The sequence below is a fragment of the Carassius gibelio genome, chromosome A5 (assembly GCF_023724105.1).
Source record: "Carassius gibelio isolate Cgi1373 ecotype wild population from Czech Republic chromosome A5, carGib1.2-hapl.c, whole genome shotgun sequence".
Taxonomy (NCBI): Eukaryota; Metazoa; Chordata; class Actinopteri; order Cypriniformes; family Cyprinidae; genus Carassius; species Carassius gibelio.
Genome location: NC_068375.1, coordinates 1,011,047 through 1,032,388, shown reverse-complemented (window position 1 = coordinate 1,032,388; position 21,342 = coordinate 1,011,047). Strand labels below are relative to the sequence as shown.

Sequence of the window (21,342 nt, the reverse complement as noted above, 5' to 3'; positions counted from 1 at the left end):
CATTGATGGAGTCCTTCTGTTACGATCGGGAACACATGAACACAGGAGACAAGAGATCCAAAAGCAGTGAGAGTTTTAATGGGTAATCCAAAATCAGAATCCAACAAGCAGTGGGTCAAAACCAAAAATCAATCCAAAACAAACAAACAAACAAACAGGGATAGGGATAGGAACAGGAACAGGAACAGGAACTAGGAATGCGAGGAAACTGGGTGATGGAAAGTAAGGCCTCCAGGAAAACAAACAGAACAGACCAGTTAATATAGGCAGGGTAATCAATCAATCAATCACCTTTATTTATATAGTGCTTAAAACAAAATACATTGCGCCAAAGCACTGAACAACATTCATTTGGAAAACAGTGTCTCAATAATGCAAAATGATAGTTAAACGCAGTTCATCATTGAATTCAGTTATGTCATCTCTGTTCAGTTGAAATAGTGTCTGTTTTAATTTGCAATCAAGTCAATGATATCGCTGTAGATGAAGTGACCCCAACTAAGCAAGCCAGAGGCGACAGCGGCAAGGAACCGAAACTCCATCGGTGACAGAATGGAGAAAAAAACCTTGGGAGAAACCAGGCTCAGTTGGGGGGCCAGTTCTCCTCTGACCAGACGGAACCAGTAGTTCAATTCCAGGCTGCAGCAAAGTCAGATTGTGCAGAAGAATCATCTGTTTCCTGTGGTCTTGTCCTGGTGCTCCTCTGAGACAAGGTCTTTACAGGGGATCTGTATCTGGGGCTCTAGTTGTCCTGGTCTCCGCTGTCTTTCAGGGCAGTAGAGGTCCTTTCTAGGTGCTGATCCACCATCTGGTCTGGATACGTACTGGATCCGGGTGACTGCAGTGACCCTCTGATCTGGACACAGACTGGATCTGGTGGCCACGGTGACCTCGGAACAAGAGAGAAACAGACAAATATTAGCGTAGATGCCATTCTTCTAATGATGTAGAAAGTACGGTGTTATGTGAAGTGTTCCGGTTCCAGTTTACCTAATTAATGCAGCCTAAAAATTCTTTAACGGATTTGGATATTAAAAGCATATTAGTATGTTATGTGTATGCCAGGTTAAAGAGATGGGTCTTTAATCTAGATTTAAACTGCAAGAGTGTGTCTGCCTCCCGAACAATGTTAGGTAGGTTATTCCAGAGTTTAGGCGCCAAATAGGAAAAGGATCTGCCGCCCGCAGTTGATTTTGATATTCTAGGTATTATCAAATTGCCTGAGTTTTGAGAACGTAGCGGACGTAGAGGAGTATAATGTAAAAGGAGCTCATTCAAATACTGAGGTGCTAAACCATTCAGGGCTTTATAAGTAATAAGCAATATTTTAAAATCTATACGATGTTTGATAGGGAGCCAGGACCGGGCTAATATGGTCATACTTCCTGGTTCTAGTAAGAACTCTTGCTGCTGCATTTTGGACTAGCTGTAGTTTGTTTACCAAGCGTGCAGAACAACCACCCAATAAAGCATTACAATAGTCTAACATTGAAGTCAAAAATGCATGGATTAACATTTCTGCATTTGACATTGAGAGCATAGGCCGTAATTTAGATATATTTTTGAGATGGAAAAATGCAGTTTTACAAATGCTAGAAACGTGGCTTTCTAAGGAAAGATTGCGATCAAGTAGCACACCTAGGTTCCTAACTGATGACGAAGAATTGACAGAGCAACCATCAAGTCTTAGACAGTGTTCTAGGTTATTACAAGTAGAGTTTTTAGGCCCTATGATTAACACCTCTGTTTTTTCTGAATTTAGCAGTAAGAAATTACTCGTCATCCAATTTTTTATATCGACTATGCATTCCATTAGTTTTTCAAATTGGTGTGTTTCACCGGGCTGCGAGGAAATATAGAGCTGCGTATCATCAGCATAACAGTGAAAGCTAACACCATGTTTCCTGATGATATCTCCCAAGGGTAACATATAAAGCGTGAAGAGTAGCGGCCCTAGAACTGAGCCTTGAGGTACTCCATACTGCACTTGTGATCGATATGATACATCTTCATTCACTGCTACGAACTGATGGCGGTCATATAAGTACGATTTAAACCATGCTAATGCACTTCCACTGATGCCAACAAAGTGTTCAAGTCTATGCAAAAGAATGTTGTGGTCAATTGTGTCAAAAGCAGCACTAAGATCCAATAAAACTAATAGAGAGATACACCCACGATCAGATGATAAGAGCAGATCATTTGTAACTCTAAGGAGAGCAGTTTCAGTACTATGATACGGTCTAAATCCTGACTGGAAATCCTCACATATACCATTTTTCTCTAAGAAGGAATATAATTGTGAGGATACCACCTTTTCTAGTATCTTGGACAGAAAAGGGAGATTCGAGATTGGTCTATAATTAACTAGTTCTCTGGGGTCAAGTTGTGGCTTTTTTATGAGAGGCTTAATAACAGCCAGTTTGAAGGTTTTGGGGACATATCCTAATGACAATGAGGAATTAATAATAGTCAGAAGAGGACCTATGACTTCTGGAAGCACCTCTTTTAAGAGCTTAGATGGTATAGGGTCTAACATACATGTTGTAAGTTTAGATGATTTAACAAGTTTATACAATTCTTCCTCTCCTATAGTAGAGAATGAGTGGAACTGTTCCTCAGGGGGTCTATAGTGCACTGTCTGATGCGAAACTGTAGCTGACGGCTGAATGGTTGCAATTTTATCTCTAATAGTATCGATTTTAGAAGTAAAGTAGTTCATAAAGTCATTACTGCTGTGGTGTTGGGAAATGTCAACACTTGTTGAGGCTTTATTTTTCGTTAATTTAGCCACTGTATTGAATAAATACCTGGGGTTATGTTTGTTTTCTTCTAAAAGAGAAGAAAAGTAATCAGATCTAGCAGTTTTTAATGCTTTTCTGTAGGATATGCTACTTTCCCGCCAAGCAATACGAAATACCTCTAGTTTTGTTTTCCTCCAGCTGCGCTCCATTTTTCGGGCTGCTCTCTTTAGGGTGCGAGTATGCTCATTATACCATGGTGTCAAACTGTTTTCCTTAACCTTTCTTAAGCGTAAAGGAGCAACTTTATTTAAAGTGCTAGAAAAGAGAGAGTCCATAGTTTCTGTTACATCATCAAGTTGTTCTGAGGTTTTGGATATGCTAAGGAATTCGGATACATCAGGAAGATAACTTAAAAAGCAGTCTTTTGTGGTAGAAGTGATGGTTCTTCGATACTTGTAACAAGAAGTAAAATTTACAATTTTGGCTATATGAAGTTTACACAGAACTAAATAATGATCTGAGATATCATCACTTGGCTGAATAATTTCAACACTATCAACATCAATTCCATGTGACAGTATTAAATCTAGAGTATGATTTCGACAATGAGTAGGTCCTGAAACGTGTTGTCTAACACCAATAGAGTTCAGAATGTCTATAAATGCTGATCCCAATACATCTTTTTCATTATCGACATGGATATTAAAATCACCAACTATTAAGACTTTATCTGCAGCCAGAACTAACTCGGATGTAAAATCACCAAACTCTTTAATAAAGTCTGTATGGTGCCCTGGTGGCCTGTATACAGTAGCCAGTACAAACATAACAGGGGATTTATCATTAACATTGGTTTCTCTGGATAATGTTATATGAAGCACCATTACTTCAAACGAGTTATACTTGAAGCCTGCCCTCTGAGAAATCCTGAAAACGTTATTATAAATTGAAGCAACTCCTCCCCCTTTGCCTTTTAGACGCGGCTCGTGTTTATAACAATAATCTTGGGGGGTGGACTCATTTAAAATAATGTAATCATCAGGTTTTAGCCAGGTTTCTGTCAAGCAGAGCACATCTATATTATGATCAGTTATCATATTATTTACAAAAAGTGTTTTCGTAGAAATGGATCTGATATTCAATAAGCCAATCTTTATCATTTGTTTATCCATATTGCATTTGTTTTTTATTTGTTGAACCTCAATTAAATTGTTAACCTTAACTTGGTTTGGACGTTTTTTGTATTTTCTAGTTCGTGGAACAGACACAGTCTCTATAGTGTGATATCTAGGTGAAAGAGTCTCTATGTGCTGAGAATTAACTGACCTCTGTGACGGGAGGCAGCTAGCAGACGGTCGGTTTAGCCAGTCTGTCTGCTTCCTGACCTGGGCCCCAGTTAGTCAAGTATAAACACTAAGACTATTTGCCATATTTCTAGACAGAAGAGTGGCGCCACCCCAGGAGGGATGAAGACCATCTCTTTTAAACAGGTCAGGTCTGCCCCAAAAGCTCGTCCAATTGTCTATATAACCTATGTTATTCTGTGGGCACCACTTAGACATCCAGCCATTGAGTGATGACAATCTGCTATGCATCTCATCACCACGGTAAGCAGGGAGGGGACCAGAGCATATTACAGTGTCTGACATCGTGCTTGCAAGTTCACACACCTCTTTAAAGTTATTTTTAGTGATCTCCGACTGGCGAAGTCGAACATCATTAGCGCCGGCATGAATAACAATCTTACTGTATTTACGTTTAGCATTAGCCAGCACTTTTAAATTTGCCAAGATGTCAGGCACTCTGGCTCCCGGTAAACATTTGACTATGGTGGCTGGTGTCTCTATATTCACGTTCCGTACAATAGAATCGCCAATAACTAGAGCACTTTCATCAGGTTTCTCAGTGGGTGCATCACTGAGTGGGGAGAACCTGTTTAATGTTTTGATCGGAACAGAAGAGCGGTGTTTTGACCCACGACTATGCTGCCTCACCGTCACCCAGTTGCCCTGCTGCAGGGGCTCTGCTGGAACCGGACAATGTACAGGAATCCCTGAGCTAGACGCATCCAAAGCCATATCTAGAGCCCTAACATTCTTACTGTCCTCAATTAAAGTTTGGATGCGTGTGTCTAATTCTGAAATCTTCTCTGTCAGCCTAACTATTTCCCTGCATTTATCACATGTGAATCCCTCATCAGCGACAGAGATAGATAAACTGTACATGTTGCAAGAGGTGCAAATAACAATTGTAGGAGAAGCCATTACTCACCGTGCTTGATGAAATATTCTTACTGCGGTTGTTTGATGAACTTGTGGAAAACTGCAGCGTGGGAGAGGAGAGGAGAGGAGAGGAGAAAAGAAAACGCTAATGACAAGCTAACGCTTTGCAGGTGTGCTGCAGTCACGGAAGAGTGAACGATCAAAGTTAATCTGATAAGATTGATCGGTAATATCAGAAATATGGTGTGAATTAAGTTATATTTTACAATTTAAAAAACAAACAAACAGACAGACAGTGATAGTAAGAAAGATTATAGAGAAAAAATATAAAATAAAAACAGCTACATGGAGCTATGATTAGCTACAGAAGGCCAACAGGAAGTAGAGAAAACACTGTCCAACAGATAGTAATGACTATCAATTGAAGACACCTGAATATGGCAGAAGACTGTACATTCACGGGATGGATGTATGTGCATCTTGTCATTTTACAATTGCATATGGCAGCGGTTTTCAACCTGTGTTATTGCAGGTGGGCCGCTAATTATTTTCTGTTCATTTCCAGTCCATTCTAGGGCTGTGCGATTAAAAGAAAACGTCCTAAAATCACGATTTGAGCGTGCGCGATTTCTAAATCGCTTTATACCACAATTTTCCGCGGCCCTGACCTCCCGTATCCGGTCCCATAAGAATGCATTGCGCCTAGTGCGAGAACAGAGACTGGGCATATGCCTAACTCCAGGTTCACACACTGTCTGTGATGCGCCTTTTTTCTGAGCCAATGTTGACGGATCAGAGCGTTCTCACTGCGGTAAAAGGCTAGAAATAAAAACGTGCGATAATTCATGTCTAACACATGAGCATAGAGTGAATTTGTTAGTGAACAGGATGCAGTTTAAGTGAGAGGAGACACGTTTTAAGTGTGCACACTCTCTCCTCGCAAAGCAGTGTGTATCTGAGCAAGCACGACTGGTTTTGTGACAGAGCAAAGGAAATCTGCTGCGAACAGATAGATTCGCACTCGTGCATTATTTTAATGTGCTTTCGCGTTATATTTATGCGCTCTCACTGCTGACCGCATACACTGCAAACACCTGAGGCACCGCTACAATTAATGAGCTCTATGAACAATGCATGGCAAAAAAGAAAAAAAAGTCCCTGTATACAGGATTTTTTTTTTTTTTGCCACAAGTCTATAAATTTTTTTACGTCTTCACTATAGTGACAATTTTAACTTATGTCTGTTCTAGAGATGACTTTTTGATAAAGCTCTGATCGATGTGTGTCACAATTGCAAAATTGATAAAAAAAATCGCGATAGTTTTTTTTTTTTTTTGTCCATATCGCACAGTCCTAGTTTATTCAATAAATACAGTTTAAAATCTAGCTTCGGAGTACTAAGTTATTAACCCAACAATAGCGGGGTCAGTTAATTTTTTTGAAGTGGGCCGCGCAAACATATGTGTTTGGTTGTGTGGGCCGCGAGTTGAAAAAGGTTGGGAACCACTGGCATATGGCATTAGACTTTACATATAATCCTGTTGTGTCTAATATGAATAGACCCAATCAATACGCAGATACTGCCAGATAATCACTTTACCTCTACTATACTTTTAACAGACTTGAACCATTTGTGATTCTGGCTTTCATCTTTTCTTGCATAGTCTTGAGCCCTCACTTTGCCAGTTATAAGCTATACTGTTAGTAGACTAGATAGCCCACTGTCATTATGCTACACCATTATGCAAACCCCCTCTACTACATGTAAAATGCTCTGCAGTACATTTTGTCATTTTAGAACGTTAAGTTCTACTTCTGCAGATAATTTGGTGAAAGTAACTCAAAAGTACTAAAGGAGTCATGTAACGTATTACAGTTCTAAGTGGGCTATTACTGGTGTTTTATCACAAGTTTCCGACGCCTCCGGGACCAGCTTAGGAGCAGTCCTTTCCAAGACCAAGGAAGGACAGGAGCAACCCATGGTCTACATCAGCCGCAAGCTCTCCCCCATGGAAACAAGGTACGCAGTGCTCGAAGGAGGCCCTGGCCATAAAGTGGGCAGTCCTGGAGCTGAAATATTACCGCTACAATGCATCATCTCCCTGGAAATGCAGATAAACACAATAAAATACAAATGCAGTACAGGAATCAGCCTGCCATCAGCATTTTCCCAGCCTTGATCTCATTATCATAACAGCATCATTCAAATACATAGGTATTACTTCAATCAGCTTGACAGTATCGCCCATACCTTCACATTATCATAGAGACAAAGGCAAAGTTATGCCTTGAGTTTACCAAGCCAAATGGTCAGGAAAACATAAAGACAAAAGGTCATTAGCAAGACACCTGGGCTTCCTGATTTGATATTTTAGTAATGTAATCCTTTTTTACCTAAAAATGTAAAACACGATGTACATAACTTTTTCAGTTCATATACTATTACATTGGAACCTAGATTTAACATTTTATTAATTTGTAATCCCACATGGGCTAGTGATTTCATGTGCATTACTCACCTTATTTCACTGGAGCTATAATAATCAGCTATAATAATCTATAATCTCTGAAAATATTTCCCTGTTGCTTTTCTATTGGGGGCTCTGGCAACTGGCTATACAGTTGGCTAATCAAATCAAAAACGGGCTTAGCTAACATAATATATTTAGATGGGAGAGCATGAGAGGAGACTAGGAGAGAAAAATTACGTTCACGTCACCAAGCTTAAGATGTTAAGTTAGTTATGTTATCCAGTAAACAATATGTTGCTCGCCACGATTAAACACCTCTTGCTCTTACTCTTCCGTCGGAAGTGGCGGAAACAAAAGTTTGCACAAACAAAAGTTTTAAGATTATTCTTTATTTTATTTTTTGCAATATTTTATTTATTCAATTACAAAACAATACATTTCACTCTCAAAAACAGAATGTTTAATTGAGTAATAAATACACAAATATAATTCCATACTGTCATAGTGTGGTTCAGGAGAGAAGCAAGTAAACAAGGAAAATAATGATACACAGTCTTTAATAATCCACAAAGTGGTAATCCATGAAGAGGAGGCAAAAACACACATCCACATCGATAAGACCCGGCAACCAAACACTGAACAGAATGCAATTTATAAGGGGATAGTTAATGGGACTAACTGACAACACTCTTTGAGGATAACCTGCTCCGGAGCAGGTAATGTTGCAGGGTTAGTTTGTTTCAGAGAGGTTTCCGAGCATGGCGTGTCCTTTTGATGAGGATCCTGTGGACGTAGAGGCACAGATTATACGGGGTTTTTTTGACCACGTATCAATGTATTTTTTTATTCTAACAAATATTTGCAGGAATGCTATCGTTTTTCTAGGGAGTCGTTAATTTATTTAACAAACCTACTAAAACCACACATCTTAAACGTGACAAACCGTGGGTCAGCGCTTAGTGCAGAATAAATTATTTGTATTGCTCTGCGCTTTTTTGATACGGGGAGTTTTCTCTATAATGTGGGCGATGCAGAGCATGTGGGAAAGGCAACAGTGTGTAGAGCCGTTCGTACAGTATGTATGGCACTGAAACGGTTTCTACACACTTTTGTACAGTTCCCTGGCCATAAACCTGTGTGCTTTATTAAAGAAGAATTCCACAGGGTGGCAGGTTTGCTCTGTCATCTACTTAAATTAAAATTCTTAATACGTTTATTTTGAATGCACACACACGTAAAGGATACACAGACTTTCCAAGTTAAGATTAACAATTTAATTGAGGTTCAACAAATAAAAAAACAGATGTAATATGGATAAACAAATGATAAAGCTTGGCTTATTGAATATCAGATCCCTTTCTACGAAAACACTTTTTGTAAATAATATGATCACTGATCATAATATAGATGTACTCTGTTTGACAGAAACCTGGCTAAAACCTGATGATTACATTATTTTAAATGAGTCCATCCCCCAAGATTACTGTTATAAAGTTTTAATAGTTCGTGATTTTAATATCCATCCCGATAATGAAAAAGATGCATTGGGATCAGCATTTATAGACATTCTGAACTCTTTGGTGTTGGTGTTAGACAACACGTTTCAGGACCTACTCATTGTCGAAATCATACTATAGATTTAATACTGTCACATGGAATTGATGTTGATAGTGTTGAAATTATTATTATCTCAGATCATTATTTAATTCTGTGCAAACTTCATATAGTCAAAATTGTAAATTCTACTTCTTGTTACAAGTATGGAAGAACCATCACTTCTACCACAAAAGACTTTTTAAGTTATCTTCCTGATGTATCCAAATTACTAAGCATATCCAAAACCTCAGAACAACTTGATGATGTAACAGAAACTATGGACTCTCTCTTTTCTAGCACTTTAAATAAAGTTGCTCCTTTACGCTTAAGGAAGGTTAAGGAAAACAGTTTGACACCATGGTATAATGAGCATACTCTGACCCTAAAGAGAGCAGCCCAAAAAATGGAGCGCAGCTGGAGGAAAACAAAACTAGAGGTATTTCGTATTGCTTGGCGGGAAAGTAACCTATCCTACAGAAAAGCATTAAAAACTGCTAGATCTAATTAATTTTCTTCTCTTTTAGAAGAAAACAAACATAACCCCAGGTATCTATTCAATACAGTGGCTAAATTAACAAAAAATAAAGCCTTAACAAGTGTTGACATTTCCCAAAACCACAGCAGTAATGACTTTATGAACTACTTTACTTCTAAAATCGATACTATTAGAGAGTAATATCCTTCAAACTGGCTGTTATTAAGCCTCTCATCAAAAAAACACAACTTGAACCCAAAGAACTAGTTAATTATAGACCAATTTCGAATCTCCCTTTTCTGTCCAAGATACTAGAAAAGGTGGTATCCTCACAATCAGGTGCCGTTTGAAGGAATTTGGGGACCCCAAGCAAAATGGACATAGAGGCCCCCCGACCCCCACACACATGAAAAGCCTACAGGAACCACAGCATAGCCATACAGTTTAAGTTCACCCACACTTTATATAAATAAAAAAGGTTTACAGTGCAAATACTGCTTGAAAAAATAGTTTGGTGGGAATTCAATAGTGATTTGAACTGTTTTTTTTTTTTTTCTAATAACATGACAGCACACACTTATCAGTTTAAACTCTGGGCTGTGCAGGATATCAGCTATAATTATAGAGCTTGTGGTACCTTGTGCTATATAGAGGAAACATCAGTACTGAGAAGTGATGCATCTGTTGATGTTGAGGATGAAGTTGATGGTTTAGCTGGGAAAATAATTGAAAAAAAAAAAAATCTGAAATTACCTGTGAAGTACGTTTTACCATTTCACTGTTAGCATATTGAAAGAGGTCACTATTAACAGCTCAGGGGTGTGTTTCCCAAAACCATAGTTGCTAACTAAGTTAGATGGTAGACACTTTATAATAACAATCATTAATAGATGGTAAATTGATAGTTAATTAATCTTTAGTTAATTGTCATTTAACTGTTAGCAAACAGTATTTTTACTTATTATAAAGTTTACCGAAAACTTAAAGATATTTCCATATTTTGATATTAGAAGGGAAGGGATGCAGGCATCTGCTTTCACTACCAATGCTTAAAAACATCCCAAGCTAATGTTTAATGCACGGAATTTATTGTGTGGTTTTCCTAACCCCAATTTGGCAAATAGATTATCACGGTGGAATAGTATAGCATGCTATTTGCTATGCCACTTGCATCTAGGGCTGTAGCTATCGAATATTTTAGTAATCGAGTATTCTACCAAAAATTCCATCGATTAATCGAGTAATCGGAATAAATTGTGTTTTTGCTTAAAGTGCGATATTAATTATGCAAGAGAAAATAAGACTCCTGGGTCTCTTAAAATGAACAACTAAGTTTCCTTTTTTAGAAAATTTTTATTTTTTATTTTTAAATGCATAGAATGCAATGGATAAATCAAAAATAAACTTTTAATTATAACCCATTGTTTCTCTGTCTGTACTTGTACTGTGAACAATGACAATAAAGTTGAAAGATGAATTAAGTGCATTCAAGTCCCATTCGGTTGGGGTTTTAAATAAAGCATTTTCTGAGATGCACATTGAACATTAAACACAAAACATTAATTTAATTTATATTTTAATTATTGAAAATTAAGCTAACTTAACTTTTTGGTAAACAAAGGGGATTTACTATTAAAAATAAAAAATGGAAGACATTTTGTGTGATTAAACCTTACAAAAAAATAATGTTAGATTTTTTTTTAGTAGTAGGCTATGTACATTCTATGTCACGTGCGCTTCTGTGTGTGTAAATAAAGGGAGTCACACTTCTGCTCCATTCATTAACAGAGACATGCAGAACATTCAGAATTCATATTTAAATAGACTGTTCAGGCTTAATAATTACCGATATTAGTCCATAACGTGATTTGATGTAAGTGCAATAACCTATTTTTTATTAATTCATTCAAAATTTGGCAAATTATGTGTCATTCTGCGTTAAACTGTAAATTACGTTTTTATGACTGGATTCCGCGATTCCCTCTGCGTTTTCTGCATCGCGGAAATCATAGGGCCCTAGTTGTGGTATACCAGCTTTATCTTGCAATGGACACACGCCACAACGATTTCTGTTCTGAGTCTTCCTTATCCCGTTAAAAAACATATTACAGTAACCATATTCCTTCCGTTCAAAAAAAAAAGTTGCACTTACTTTTCGTTACAAGCAGCATTTGCCGTCAGGCAGGTAACTTAGCTAACATAAACATATTTTTGCTAGCCTACCTGCTGCAAAATTACACCATTTGTACAAGACTGACAAGTAGAGGTATTTTATCCAGTGTAATTTATCACTTACCACTATCTTGTTTTTTTCTTATCCTCCTCTTCCTTTCTCTTCTGGCTTCCTGAAGCATAATTCTGCTTCATGAACCTTCCGAGGAGGTTTTGTATTATGCCGGCAGCAGAGATGCGGCTGCTGTCAGCGACTATTGAGAGGGGCCCCCTTGAGGGGGATTCCCGATAACAGTGTCATTACATGTTACTGCATTGACAATCAAAGGGGCGCTCACACAGTGTTTGTTGTATTTTATTATTAACCAGTCGTTGTCTTGGGGCCCCAGACCACCTCGGGGCCCCAAGCAATTGCTTGGTTTGCCTGCCGTGTCGCGTTCGTAGCAGTGAATGAAGATGTATCATATCGATCACAAGTGCAGTATGGAGTACCTCAAGGCTCAGTACTAGGGCCGCTACTCTTCACGCTTTATATGTTACCCTTAGGAGATGTCATCAGGAAACATGGTGTTAGCTTTCACTGTTATGCTGATGATACTCAGCTCTATATTTCTTTGCAGCCCGGTGAAACACACCAATTTGAAAAACTAATGGAATACATAGTCGATATAAAAAACTGGATGATGAATAATTTCTTACAAATTCTGAAAAAAAAACAGAGGTGTTAATTATAGGACCTAAAAACTCTGCTTGTAATAACCTAGAACACTGTCTAAGACTTGATGGTTGCTCTGTCAATTCTTCATCATCAGTTAGGAACCTAGGTGTGCTATTTGATCGCAATCTTTCCTTAGAAAGCCACGTTTCTAGCATTTGTAAAACTGCATTTTTCCATCTCAAAAAATATATCTAAATTATGGCCTATGCTCTCAATGTCAAATGCAGAAATGTTAATCCATGCATTTATGACCTCAAGGTTAGATTATTGTAATGCTTTATTGGGTGGTTGTTCTGCATGCTTAGTAAACAAACTACAGCTAGTCCAAAATGCAGCAGCAAGAGTTCTTACTAGAACCAGGAAGTATGACCATATTAGCCCGGCCCTGTCAACACTGCACTGGCTCCCTATCAAACATTGTATAGATTTTAAAATATTGCTTATTACTTATAAAGCCCTGAACCTCAGTATTTGAATGAGCTCCTTTTACATTATAATCCTCTACATACACTACTTTCTCAAAACTCAGGCAATTTGATAATACCTAGAATATCAAAATCAACAGCGGGCGGCAGATCCTTTTCCTATTTGGCGCCTAAACTCTGGAATAACCTAACTAATTGTTCAGGAGGCAGACACACTTTTGCAGTTTAAATCTAGATTAAAGACCCATCTCTTTCACATAACATACTAATATGCTTTTAATATCCAAATCCGTTGAAGGATTTTTAGGCTGCATTAATTAGGTAAACCGAAACCGGAAACACTTCCCATAACACTCTATGTACTTGCTACATCATTAGAAGAATGGCATCTATGCTAATATTTGTGTGTTTCTTTCTTATTCCGAGGTCACCGTAGCCACCAGATCCAGTCTGTATCCAGATCAGAGGGTCACTGCAGTCACCTGGATCCAGTACGTATCCAGACCAGATGGTGGATCAGCACCTAGAAAGGACCTCTACTGCCCTGAAAGACAGCGGAGACCAGGACAACTAGAGCCCCAGATACAGATCCCCTGTAAAGACCTTGGGCCCTATTTTAACGATCTGAAACGCAAGTGTCAAAGCGCGAAGCGCAAGTAACTTTGTGGGCGGGTCTCGGCGCTGTTGCTATTTCCCCCGACGGGATAAATGGCTCTTGCGCCCGGCGCAAATCTAAAATGGTTTGGTGTGAAGCAGCTTCATTATTCATAGGTGTGGTTTGGGCGTAACGTGAAATAAACCAATCAGAGCGTCATCCAACATTCCCTTTAAAAGCAGGTGCGCAAGTTCCATTATGGATTGCTATTATTATGGCGTATTTACCAGGCGCACGCCAGCTCCTGGCGTGCGCCTGGTAAATACGCCATAATAATAGCAATCCATAATGGAACTTGCCATAAGGTTCACAGCCGAGGAGACTGATGTTCTTGTAAGAGCAGTGAAAGACAGAGAAGGTGTGTTGTATGGGGATGGGAGAATAATTAGTCTGAATAATTTGTAAGCTAGATTTATGCTTATTTTTTTCACATCTTCGTGGCACACCACAATGATTTCCGTCATCTCATGTGTTAATATTTTTTTAGTGTAACAATTTATGATTTGCAAAAATAACTGTTGCATCTGTGTAGATTACATGAGCAAAGTGTATGCGCGTTGTGCACGCTATACATTATGGTCAAGCATGCGCCCTTAAATAGCATAATGAACAACGCGCAACGCGCCACTGACTTTAGACTAGGTTTTTTCTGGTCAGTGGCGCAATTGTTTAATGGAACAGCAAAATAGCACCAGGGATTGTTTGCGCCGGAACACGCCTCCTTTTTTTGCGCTGAACCGTCCAGGGAGCGCAAGTTCATTCACTAGTTTAGCGACGTGCTTCTGTGGAGGGAAAAGCGCGCTTTGCGCGGGTGCAAAATAGGAATGACACATGCTTCAGTGTACAAAGTCAATTGCGCTGGGTGCAAGATAGGGCCCCTTGTCTCAGAGGATCACCAGGACAAGACCACAGGAAACAGATGATTCTTCTGCACAATCTGACTTTGCTGCAGCCTGGAATTGAACTACTGGTTTCGTCTAGTCAGAGGAGAACTGGCACCCCAACTGAGCCTGGTTTCTCCCAAGGATTTTTTCTCCATTCTTTCACTGATGGAGTTTTGGTTCCTTGCCCCTGTTGCCTCTGGCTTGCTTAGTTGGGGTCACTTCATCTACAGCGATATCCTTGACTTGATTGCAAATAAATGCACAGACACTATTTAACTGAACAGAGATGACATCAATGAATTCAATGATGAGCTGTCTTTAACTATCATTTTGCATTATTGACACACTGTTTTTCTAATGAATGTTGTTCAGTTGCTTTGATGCAATGTATTTTGTTTAAAACGCTATATAAATAAAGGTGACTTGACTTGATTTGACTTCTTAAATTTATAATTAATCTTAATTTCAGGGTTCCCAAATGTGATTGGGTGCATTGATGGCACCCACATTCCTAATAAAGCTCCATCTATCAATGAGGGAGACTATGTTAATAGGAAGTCTGTGCATATCATCAATGTGCTGGTAATAGCTATTTTGGCTCCTTAAGATTGGTCTTACAAATAATAAACTTATTGCTCTCCACCGGAGGTAATATGTGATGCAACCCACCTCATTACTAATGTTGAGGCAAAATGGCCTGGGTCTGTACATGATGCCAGAATATTTAGAGAGTCATCTCTGTGCAACAAATTATAACAGGGTACGTTTTGTTAGACAAATGCTTGTAGTCTTTATTACATTTACAAAACACCTCAAACATTACATGACACTTCTATGGTTACTTGCTGGGGGACAGAGGATACCCTTGCCTCCCCTATATGATGACATCCTACCCTGATCCTGAGCCCGGACCACAGACACGCTTCAACCGGTCTCACAGCAGAACACAGGCCAAGGTGGAGAGGACAATAGGCATTCTGAAGGCAAGGTTTCAGTGTCTGCATGGGCTCAGGGTCACTCCAAATAGGGCATGTGACATCACAGTTGCTTGTGTGGTACTTCACAACATGAACAATAAGAGGAGAGAGGCATCCCCCCTGTCCTGATGAAGAGGACCTAGAACACCCATTGAATCTAGCAGACCACAGAGATGGCAGAATGCTTCGAGACATAATTTGTCAAAATCACTTTATTTAATGTGTTCTATTTATTCATATCTTGAAATAAAAGAGACATGACAGATTTGGATTTATTGCTTTATACACTTAAAAATGAAAAATAATGTTCACATATGATTTTCACCTTAAGGTGATGCTTCAGTAGTTCCATTTCAAGTTTGGCCTTTTTAATGGCCAGCCTTTTCTCCTCTAGCTGAAGCTGTATAAGGTCCATGTCCATGTCAGTTTTTTGCCTTAATAAATGGACCTTATACAGCTCCTTTGCAGACAACTAGGAAGGCTTCCTTAAACTGCTAAAATTATGTGTAGAGGTAGATGGACCCTCATCTGCATGTACATCCCCAGCTAGATTGTCACAGGACAATTGGACATTTTTCACTCCATCTAAAAAGCTATGCATTGTCCAGTATATGCATCATACCTCCGTGGGTCTCCCAGCACTTTCTAATTCAGTCACAGCAGATGTGGTCTCTTCATCATCATCCTAGAGTGGAAATATGCAAGGTTACTTTGTCTGGCAGACAAAGTGAAAGATCTAAAAGCAACTGGTTCTTAAAATGCATCACTAACAGTTGTGACAGACTGTCTGGTTTCAGGAGGATCCAATAATACAATGTGTCCATCAGCAACTGTAAGAAGGAAAAAAAAAGATACTCAATGTGTAAATTACTAAAGTATGACAGACACTAAATAAAGTCATTAGGAATATTCAAGAAAAAAAAAAACAGATTACTGTATACAGCATATGCTGTAAAATAGAATATGTATGCATAATGCACAAGAGAAACAATGACTGAATTTGGGAAGCATTTAGCCTTCTTCCTAATGACAAGAGTTAATGATTGTTTTGTCCAAATGTATGATTACATAAACATAAGTACTAATATGGTATACCTACATTGTACCAAGTCACTTGAGTTGTCGTGGGAGGTAGCGAAGTCTGACGAAGTGCCCTCTGAAATACCATCGACCACAAGGCGACCTTTATTAAGTGATAGAGCCAACTCCTCAGATGGGGTGAGAGGAGGTGGAGGTGGACCCCCGCCAGTTAGACGGGCCTCAGCCTTCTTTTTATTAGCTATATAGGAAGAATACTGTAAAAGAAACTTAAGACATTGATCTTACAAAAGTTAAAATAAAATATGAACTTTTTGGAGAATGTTTTTGTGTTTCATTTTTACTTGGGAAAGTTATTTTGGCTCCAAAAGGATTACACCTTATAAAACAATAGGCTTAATATTTCTAGTCAATATACATTGCACTGTATTCTTAAGAAACTGATGTAGAGAAAAGTAAATGCTTGTCGAGTCATGCCACATGCTCAAAGGCAATTGTTCAACATAATTAAAATAGAATAGAAAGTGTTAGAGTTATAGAGTCAAATAAAGATGGAACATATGTGTTTTTAGTCGTTTCTTGAAGATGGCTGCTAGCCATCATTCCAGCAGGTGGGAACAGTTAAAGGGTTAGTTCACCCAGATAGCAAATTTATGTAATTAATAACTTACCCTCATGTTGTTTCAAACCCGTAAGACCTCCGTTTATCTTTGGAACACAGTTTAAGATATTTTAGATTTAGTCTGAGAGCTCTCAGTCCCTCCTTTGAAGCTGTGTGTACAGTATACTGTCCATGTCCAGAAAGTTAAGAAAAACATCATCAACGTAGTCCATGTGACATCAGAGGGTCAGTTAGAATTTTTTGAAGCATCGAAAATACATTTTGGTCCAAAAATAGCAAAAACTACGACTTTATTCAGCATTGTCTTCTCTTCCGTGTCTGTTTGTGAGAGAGAGTTCAAAACAAAGGAGTCTGGATATCTGGTTCGCGAACGAATCATTCAGTTCACCAAATCGAACTGAATCGTTTTAACCAGTTCGCATCTCTAATACGCATTAATCCACAAATGACTTAAGCTGTTAACTTTTTTAATGTGGCTGACACTACTTCTGAGTTCAAACAAACCAATATCCCGGAGTAATGCATGCACTCAAACAGTACACTGACTGAACTGCTGTGAAGAGTTACGTTGTCAGTGTAGCCCTATGGGAATTTTGGGTATTTCCTAAAATCATTTATTTTTATTTTGTTTATTTTCTTTAAAATGTAAATTTCATGAGGTTAAAAATGTTTAAATAATGTTTTTGTGTGTTAAAAAATTTAGTTAATTAAAATGTATATACCCGGAAGAAAGATCCAATCAGCAATCAGGGGGAGAGGTCGCGAGGTGGAGGAAGAAGAGATCGGGAGGAGAAGATGGAGAGACATGAGTGAGAATTGCGCTGTGACTGTCACGTTAGAAATTTGGTAAAACACCAAGTTAATGTTTGTGATAGTACATGTACTTGTAGACTGCACGAAGAGTGAGTTACAGACATTTTTATAGAAGTTTACAGCGTGAAAGTTTATGGTTTTGCGGAACTCGGTCAGAGTTTTCCACGAGGAGAAAGAGTGAACTGCTAGTCAGAAAGATTTAGTTGTAAGGACTTTGCCAGCATTTAGCCTGCTCGGTTGCCTTTATGTGCATCGTCTGGAAAAAATGCATTCATCTCCAGAACCATTCCTTGCTTAGCTCTCGGACGACGTCTTCAATCACCAGCATCGCAAGCATCGCGTTGCCGCGGCGTGAATGACAACACGCCTATCAGCACTACAACAGCAGTGAGTTTTTTTTTTCTGCTCCCCTGCGCGAAGCGGCCATTGTATTTAAGGTCTCCCCGCTCCCAAGCCACACTTCAGGCCTGCAAAGTCTTGTCCTATGACTGTTGGGGTATTCATTTTATTTCATTGAGTGGCCATTTAGTCATTTTGCCGGCTTAGTTTTAATTTTGGGGTTATTTAATTGTGTTTCATTTGAATTGCACTTGATATTTGAACTGTATATATTATGTACATATTTTATTTTTCCAGTAAATAGTTCAAACGAATTTCTGTTGAAGATTTGCATTACATTGGGTTTATGACATTTATAATTTTGATACTTGAAGCAAGATATTGAGTTTACAGTAAACTGGTTTAAAGTGAAAGTATTTATCATTACTGATTAAGATAAGTGACCTGTGAATTGATGTTTATTTCACTTACAGTATTGATAGCCATTTAAAACGGGTGGAATATTATTGAAACTATAAAAGTTTTTGTTCATTTAACCCAGCATTTGAGAAACCTGCATACAATTAGTGTTTTACCTTAATTTGTATATAAAGACACTGCATCACCATTTTGCATTAAGTTAAAAGCTACTATTAAGGTAAAAAGTAACAAGTGATAATTAGGGAATTACATTTAGTGCATTAATTAATTTAGAGAGAGATTTTTTGATAAATAGGAATTCGGGGAGCGCACTCCACAATAATAGCTAGACATACTAGGGGGCGCTACATAAAATGGGGGCTCGTCCGGGATCGATAATTAATGCAATCAACTAATTTGTAATTTGATGCTAATAGCGTTAGCTGTTAAATTTTGAGAGTTTCATAAGTAAATTGTCATAAGATACTAAATACGCTAATTTAAGGTAATATCTGTTGACAATTAGCCTGGATTTTTTTTTTTTTTTTTAGTTTTTTAAAAATAAAATAGAAAATAAGTCAAATAGTTTAAGCTAAAAACCCAAAAGAAAATGGAGGCTAAGTGTAGCACTGCAGAATTAGTTCAAGAGCTCAAAGACGAGAAGAGTTGGATGATGCACATTCCCTCATGGTACTGATTCCAGAAGACGTTGCAAATGCCCAGATTGAAGAAGCTCTAGGAACTATCAAAGCCTTAGGGCGAGTGCGAGTGAGACGATGGACTGTTAGTCTGAAGCTGGATAGCCACAGGGTGCTATGCGAGTGTAAAGAGGCAGTGGACCCCACCAAAGTCCCTCCTGAACTGTTGCCAGAGGGCAAGATGTAAAAGTGGATGATTGTTATTGCTTCTGAAAGTCATACTCCGTCGACTCCGTTAAAGAGCCTGTTGGAAGAATCTCTTGAGAGTGGCTCAGCAGAGTCTATTATTCGTGCGGTGGGTGATTTGTTGACTAAGATGGGGACACCATCAGGTGACAACAGCAGTTACCGTCGTCTGAGAGTGTTCTCCGGTACCTTGCCAACTCCAGTTGGAGAAGAGTCTCTTGAGCATTGGTTAGAACATGCACGCCTGATGGTCGAGGAGAGTGAGTGTTCCACTAAGGAGAAACGACGACGTATCATGGAAAGTCTGAAAGGTCCTGCGTTAGCTGTTGTTAAGGCTGTGCGGACTGCTGATCCAGAGGTTAGTCCTGCTCTGTGTTTAGAAGCCCTTGAGAGTGCTTTTGGGTCTGCTGAGACCGGCGAAGACCTGTATTTTGCCTTTAGATTGCTACAGCAGCAACCAAAGGAAAAGTTGTCTGACTTTTTAAGGTGCATAGAGTTGTCATTGACCAAGGTAGTTCATCACGGAGGTCTCCCTACAAGCCGTGCTGACCGTGCTCGAGTGGAGCAGCTGTTGAGAGGTGCTGTTCACTCCGATATGATGCTTGTCCAGCTCAAACTCAGGGAGAGAAAGGAAAATCCTCCATCATTCTTGGAACTGCTGAGTGAGATCAGAAGTGAAGAAGAGTACGAGTCATCAAGGACGAAGCTGAACCCCTCTGTTCAGAGAGTTCACACAAACCCTGCTACAGACAATAGACAGGATGATGTTGAGCGTTTGAGAACAGAAATTCAAGAACTTAAGTCAATGTTCACTGCCATGAGTACTGTGCCTAACAAGGTTGTAGCAGATAGCAAAGGACCTGTGTTAATGACAAAGATGCACACTCCAGAGACAGGTAGTGATAGTGAAGTAGCTGTTTTAAGAAAGCAAGTGAAAAACTTGCAAAAGCAAATGACAAGCCATAAGCTAAAAGTCTCTGAATCCCCTACTTCAGTTCTTCGAGTAGAGCCATCTAAACAAACCCATAGTGATAATAGAAAGCAACCATCTAATGACTCGGATGGGAACTTTTGTTATCGCTGTAGTGAAAACGGCCATTACTCTGCCAAATGCCAGAATGCTGAGAATCAGGCCAAAGTTATTTGAAAGCTGATACACGCTCTAAAGAAAGCTAAACAGGGTGATCTATCTTCTCAAGCATCAGGTGATTGTCACACAGTGTGCTCAGCTAAGAAAAGTGAAGTAACCACCCTTGAAAGAGGCATTCCTCCAGGACTGATCGGGCCCTGTTCAATCATCCCAGTGAAGATAAATAGCCAGCACTGTGATGCACTTCTGGATAGTGGCTCTCAAATCACAATTATCTTCGAGCCCTGGTATGAGCACCACTTACCTGATGTCCCAATTCAGCCAGTGTCAGGGTTGGCAATATGGGGTTTAAGCGAAACCAGTTACCCCTACCTGGGATATGTTGTAGTGGAGATGGTATTTCCAGAGAAGGTTACCGGGGGAAAGGAGAAACTTTCCGTCCTTGCTCTGATTTGCCCAAGTTCAAAAAGTCCTGAAAAGACCCCTGTGATCCTGGGAACAAATGCAAACCTGTTCCAGAGACTGTCTATGCTCTGCAAGGAGACCACAGGAGTGGACATTGCACAGACCCTTGGCATAAAGGCCAAGAACTCCATTTGTCACACAGAAAAACCAACAACTGAGGTCGAAGAGGATGAAGTTGCATGTGAGAAGTGGATGGGTCCAGGCTCGCTAAACTTACCTCCTGGTGGTGAATGCTGTGCCATCTGTGAAGTGGAGTTGTAGAGGCCTCTGGGTAAAGAAATGTTAATAGTTGAGGCATCACCCACCGCTCCATTACCATCCGGAGTGCTGCTGCAGCCTATGGTTGTGCATGG

The 21,342-nt window shown here is 39.2% G+C and overlaps 1 pseudogene; it reads left to right on the top strand.

Annotated features, from left to right (window-relative positions):
• The first annotated feature begins 8,195 nt into the window (after positions 1-8,195).
• On the top strand, positions 8,196-19,435 carry LOC127988170 (putative nuclease HARBI1; annotated as a pseudogene).
• The last annotated feature ends 1,907 nt before the right edge of the window (positions 19,436-21,342 follow it).